Source organism: Balaenoptera ricei, chromosome X, assembly GCF_028023285.1.
Source record: "Balaenoptera ricei isolate mBalRic1 chromosome X, mBalRic1.hap2, whole genome shotgun sequence".
Taxonomy (NCBI): Eukaryota; Metazoa; Chordata; class Mammalia; order Artiodactyla; family Balaenopteridae; genus Balaenoptera; species Balaenoptera ricei.
The window spans coordinates 93,042,621-93,049,375 of record NC_082660.1 but is presented as its reverse complement, the minus strand read 5'-3'; the positions used below and the strand labels follow the sequence as shown (position 1 = coordinate 93,049,375).

The 6,755-nt window shown below is 41.5% G+C and overlaps 1 pseudogene; it reads left to right on the top strand.

Moving 5' to 3' along the window:
- Nucleotides 1–1,152: 1,152 nt before the first annotated feature.
- LOC132357143 (AFG1-like ATPase) lies at nt 1,153–4,538 on the top strand (annotated as a pseudogene).
- Nucleotides 4,539–6,755: the final 2,217 nt, after the last annotated feature.

Below are 6,755 nucleotides of genomic sequence, written 5' to 3'. Positions count from 1 at the left end.
ACTGTTTCCTTTCACATGTTAGGGAATTTTTCAGCTATTATCTCTTCAAATATTTTCTTGGGTCCATTCTCTCTCCTCCTTCTGCGACCCCTGTAACGCGAATGTTGGTGCGTTTAATGTTGTCCCAGAGGTCTCTTAGGCTGTCTTCATCTCTTTTTTCTTTATTCTGTTCCACGGCAGTGATTTCCACCATTCTGTCTTCCAGGTTACTTATCTGTTCTTCTGCCTCAGTTATTCTGTTATTAATTCCTTCTAGTGTATTTTTAATTTCAGTTATTGTACTGTTCATCTCTGTTTGTTCTTCAGTTCTTCTAGGTCTTTTTCAAACATTTCTTGCATCTTCTCCATCCTTGCCTCCATTCTTTTTCCGAGATCCTGGATCACCTTCACTTTCATTATTCTGAATTCTTTTTCTGGAAGGTTTCCTATCTCCACTTCATTTAGTTTTTTTTCCGGGGTTTTACCTTGTTCCTTCATCTGGGACATAATCCTCACCTTTTCATTTTGTCTAACTTTCTGTGGTTGTGGTTTTCATTCTGCAGGCTGCAGGATTGTAGTACTTCTTGCTTCGTCTGTCTGCCCTCTGGTGGATGAGGCTATCTAAGAGGCTCGTGCAAGCTTCCTGATGAGTGGAACTGGTGGTGGGTAGGCAGGGCATGCTCAGTAAAACTTTAATCCACTTGTCTGCTGATGGGAGGGCTGTGTTCCCTCCATGTTGGTGTTTGGCCTGAGGCGACCCTGCACTGGAGCCTGCAAGCTGTTTGGTGGGGCTAATGGGGGCCTCCGGGAGGGTTCACACCAATGAGTACTTACCAGAAGTGGTGCTGTCAGTGTCCTTGTCCCCATGGTGAGCCAAAGCCACCCCCAGCTCTGCAGAAGACCCTCCAACACTAGCAGGTAGGTTTGGTTCAGTCTCCTGCGGGGTCACTGCTCCTTCCCCCTGGGTCCTGGTGTGCATAAGACTTTGTGTGTGCCCTCCAAGAGTGGGGTCTCTTGTTTCCCCCAGTCCTGTGGAAGTCCTGCAATCACATCCTGCTGGCCTTCAAAGTCCGGTTCTCTGGGGATTCCTCCTCCTGTTGCTGAGCCCCCAGGTTGGGAAGCCTGACACGTGGCTCAGAGCCTTCACTCCAGTGGGAGAACTTCTGTCGTATAATGGTTCTCCAGTTTGTGAGTCGCCCACCCAGCAATTATGGGATTTGATTTTATCATGATTGTGCCCCTCCTACCGTCTCATTGTGGCTTCTCCTTTGTCTTTGGATGTGGGGTATCTTATTTTGTGGGTTCCAGCGTCTTCCTGTCAATGGTTATTCAGAAGATAGTTGTGATTCTGGTACTCTGGCAAGAAGGGGTGCGCACACATCCTTCTAACCCCCCATCTTGAGCCACTCTTCCATAAATGTTTAAATGATAAGCTTTAATATCAATAGTATATTTATGTTAAAATAAAACAATTTTCTTTCATCTGCTATGAAGACAGGGTTTCTTTGACTGTAGGTCTGCTCTTGATAAGAGATTGGGAAAGGTTTTTCTGCACCTTTTAAATAATCTGCCTAGAAAGGGGATAGTTTTTCTCTTTCCAAAATAATTTCCTGTCCTTCATGTTGTGTTTATCATGTCTTTAACTACATAAGAAAACTGTCTTCTCAGTATTAAAATAGCTAAGTTTTGCTCACAACTATGTATCCTGCTGTATTTGCTTTTAAATTCTTTTATTGTCACTTTGGTTAAATAGATAATTAAGTATTGTTCTATAATGGTCTGTGATCCCATTTAGTCAAATGTCCCTTTCTCTTAAACTATCTAGAACCCCATGTTATTTTGGGGATCTCAAGAAGAGATAAAAATAGCAAAAATCATTAGAAAACCGTGGTGTATACTGTTCATGGATAAGTACTCTTAAGAGGTGAGTGTGTCCATTGTAAAGCAATTATACTTCAATAAAGATGTTTAAAAAAGAAAGCATGCATCCATATATAAGAAGACTGGAAGGAAAATAAAAATGTTGATGCATTGGGAAAAAAAAAGTACAGAGCTCTTCAATTCTAAACCCTTAATTAAAAGCCTTTTACTTGAACACCCCCAGCCGCAAAAATGTACAGAGATGGCTCCATCTAGCACCGTATATTATTTAGATGCATCCGTATACACAGTGAGATTCAAAGAGTGCAAGTATTAGTCTACTAAACAAAATCAATCAATCAGTCAATCAGTCAATCATGGGCAATTTGCCCCCCTCCAATTTAAACATTGTGCATTTACCAGGCACCCTGTTTTAGATCATTTTTATTTTAATCTGTCAGAAATTCCAGATTTTTACTACTTATATTAAATAACTTCTAAGGGACACTTGTCATTAAATAATATCTAATATTAAGAAAAGGAAACTGATTCACTTTGTTATAAAGCAGAAGCTAACACACTATTGTAAGGCAATTATACTTCAATAAAGATGTTTAAAAAAAAAAAAAAAAGAAAAGGAAATGTATTTGATCTGCAGTATGTAGTATTAATATAATCTGTATAATGTGTTATTTGAAATTTCAACTCTATTTTCCAAGGAATAAAGCATTGATACTAAATACAAAAAAAAAAAAAAAAAGAGGTGAGTGTGTATTTGTTTTCAGAAATTTTGTTATGCAAATATAACCTGCATTTTTAAGATGAGCAATGAGATGATACCCTACATACGGTTTTGTACACTGCTTTTTTTCTACAAACACCATATTATGGAGGTCAATTCACGCCAATCAGTATAAGCCCACATAATAATAAAATGGCCTTAAACACTAATGGTCAATTTAGGTATGATAATCATAAGAACTGTTAATTATAACTGCTGACTCCCTCAGTTCCCCACACTGTGGTAAGTGCTAAACTTGTACTCGCTCATTTAATCCTCATCACAACCTATGAGGAGGAGCTCCTGTTGCCCGACTAACCATCAGGGGACTGAGGCACAGTGATGGCAGTGCTAGCCAGTCACAAGATTAAGATATGATTTCTGGGTGGCAGCTGAGCCCCACATCTAACTAGTGTACACTAGTGCTTCTTATCTGATAAGACCCTCAACCTTACTGTTCATCAGGGCACAGCAAAATAAAACTAACGTCCCATGGTTTTTTCTCAGTTAGCTGGGCAAAAGTTTAAACAACAGATCTTAATCAGTGTGGTTTGGAATTTGGAGACCTGTGTCCTGTTATATTGTGGAAGGGGCTCCTCCAACATTCTGTCTCCCTTCCTGTGCCTCAGGGATGTTCCCCTACTAAAGTGGATAACTCTCCTGTGCTTGGAGCAGAAAATGTTTATGTTTCTCCAGCCTTTTTAATATTTTGTATAATTGCAAGGGCAATAGGAATTTACTACAGTTAAAAATAGATAACATACAAATGGAAATAAAATAATAATACCTCAAAGCCCACCATCTGAAGAAAAGCCCTTCTAGGCGCTTAGCGCCGAGCCGGCTGAGAGGAAGATGTGTTGGGTGCAGGGCTTGGGCTGCTGCTCTCGCCCCTTCGGTCACCGCCCCTGGAAACCCCTTTTGTAAAGCCTATACAGTTCAGACCCCCGATCAGACCCCCGAGAGTACGTCTCCAACTGCTGCTACAGAGGTTTATTCAACAGCTTTAGCTGTTTGCCATGGACCACTGGACCTCTCTGACTTTCTGATCAAAGCTCGTGAGCTAAAGGACGATGAACATCAAAGAAGAGTCATACAGTGTTTGCAGGAATTACATGAGGACCTTAAAGGATACAGTATAGAGGCAGAAGGCCTTTTTTTCTAAGGTACAGGGAAGACAATGGTGATGGACATGTTTTATGCTTATGTGGAAATGAAGAGGAAAAAACGGGTTCATTTTCATGGTTTCATGCTAGATGTTCACAAAAGAATACACCGCCTTAAACAGAGTTTGCCAAAAAGGAAACCAGGACTCATGGCTAAATCATACGATCCAATAGCTCCTATAGCTGAAGAAATCAGTGAGGAAGCATGTCTCTTATGCTTTGATGAATTTCACGTCACGGACATTGCTGATGCCATGATTCTGAAACAGCTTTTTGAAAACCTGTTCAAAAATGGGGTCGTCGTTGTGGCAACATCCAACTGGCCACCAGATGATCTCTATAAAAATGGACTCCAAAGAGCTAACTTTGTACCATTCGTAGCTGTCCTGAAGGTCTCTGAGGCAATGAGAGAGTGGGATGCATGTATGTGGGCAATGCTGTATTTCTTTCTGGAATACTGTAATATGGTCCAGCTAGATTCTGGGATAGATGATCGGAAAAAGGAACTTCCTGCTGCAGGAGAACTCTACTATCTCACAAGTGAAGCTGATGTGGAGGCTGTCATGGATAAGTTGTTTGATGAGCTGGCTCAGAAACAAAGCGATTTAACTAGACCAAGGACTCTAAAAGTGCAAGGCAGAGAGCTGCGGCTGCATAAAGCCTGTGGAGCTGTTGCCGACTGCACATCTGAAGAGCCATGTGAGAGAGATCCCATCCAGGACACCACATTACCTTTAGTCATCATGCCTCCTTAGATTCCTCTTAGCTGTGACAGTTTCTCAGACTTTCCTTCTTTTTGATGACCCTGACAGTTTTGAGGAATACTGGTCAGTTATTTTGTAGACTGTCCCTCAAATGGGATTTGTCTGATGTTTTTCTCATGATTTGACTGGAACTGTGGGCTTTGGGAGGAAGACCACAGAGGTCAAGTGCTATGTTCGTCAGCTCATATCAAGGGCACATATGATCAATATGACTTAACACTGTTGATGTTAACCTTGATCACACTTGTCTGAGGTAGTGTTTGTCCCCACTGTAAAGTTACTCTTTTCCCCCTCTTTCCATAGTGAACTCTTTGGAAGGAAGTTCTTGCTGAGTTTTCATGTAGCAGCGAAGAAGAAAATCCACAATTATCTAACAAGGCTGTTAAAATACTTTTCCCTTTTCCAACTACACATTTGTGTGAGGCTAGATTTTCTTATATGACTCAACTAAAGCAACATAACAATAGTCTGACTGTAGAAGCAGGTATGAGAATTCCACTATCTTCTATTACACCAGACATTAAAGAGATTTGCCCAAAGTATAAAACAATGCTACTCTTCTTACTATTTTCATTTTAGAAATATAATTATTTTCATAAAAATGTTATTTCTGTTAATTTTATGGGTTGAATATAATGGTTTTATCATTGTTATTTTAAATAAATTAATAAATATTTTATAAATTTTATTTATTTATTTATTTATTTGGCTGTGTTGGGTCTTCGTTTCCGTGCGAGGGCTTTCTCCAGTTGCGGCGAGCGGGGGCCACTCTTCATCGCGGTGCGCGGCCCTCTCACTGTCGCGGCCTCTCCCGTTGCGGAGCACAGGCTGCAGACGCGCAGGCCCAGCAGCTGTGGCTCACGGGCCTAGTTGCTCCACGGCATGTGGGATCCTCCCAGACCAGGGCTCGAACCCGTGTCCCCCGCGTCGGCAGGCAGATTCTCAACCACTGCGCCACCAAGGAAGCCCGATAAATATTTTATAAAAAAAGAAAAGAAAAGCCCTTCTAATGTTTTCATCTGCATTATATTCCTACAGAATTATTCTTATGCAGGTATTATATATTTATACATGTATGCATACATTTATATATTTACATACAAATCATAAGATCTCATCTTACATTTAATTTTATAACATCTCACTGTAGTGGGTTGAATTGTGTGCCCCCCAATATTGCCAAATCGTAACACCCCCATACCTTAGTTGGAAATAGGGTCTTTGCAGATATAATTAAGTTAAAGATCTCAAGAGATGATTGGATTTAGGATGGTCCCTAAACCCAATGACTAATGTCCTTATAAAAGAAAGGAGGGGGCTTCCCTGGTGGCGCAGTGGTTTAGAATCTGCCTGCCAATGCAGGGGACACGGGTTCGAGCCCTGGTCTGGGAAGATCCCATATGCCGCGGAGCAACTGGGCCCATGAGCCACAATTACTGAGCCTGCGCGTCTGGAGCCTGTGCTCCGCAACAAGGGAGGCTGCGATAGTGAGAGGCCCGTGCACCGCGATGAAGAGTGGCCCCCGCTTGCCGCAACTAGAGAAAGCCCTCACACAGAAAAGTAGACCCAACACAGCCATAAATAAATTAATTAATTAATTAAAAAAAGAAAAGAAAAGAGGAAGATTTCACACACACAGGGAAGAAGGCCATGTGAAGACAGAGACAGAGACAGGAGTTATGCTGCCACAAACCAAGGGAAGCCAGGAGCCACCAGAAGCTGGAAGAAGAAAGGATGAATTCTCCTCTGGAAGCTTCAGAGGAAGCTTGACCCTGCCGACACCTTGATTTCAGATTTCTGGTCTCTAAAACTATGGGATAATGCATTTCTCTTGTTCTAAGCCACGAAGTTCCTGTTAATTAGTAACAGCAGCCCTAGGAAACAAACACACTCACTAACCATATACCCCAAATGTCATTGATTGTGAATAAACACCACTCTGTATCCTATTTTTTTGTGTGTGCCTGTGGGGATAGTAATGATAATAAAGGTATATACGAAAAATAAATATGGCTAAAGTTTTTAGCTCCTAATGGTTTTTACTGTATTGATTCATTTAATGCGCCAGGCACCCCTATGAGGTAGGTACTGTTGCTCAACCCCATGTTGTAGATGAAAAACTGAGGGACAGAGAGAACTTGGCCTAGGACTACACAGTTAGAGAACAGGAAAGCTTGGGTTTGTACCTCACGCTCCAGAGCCTGGGAA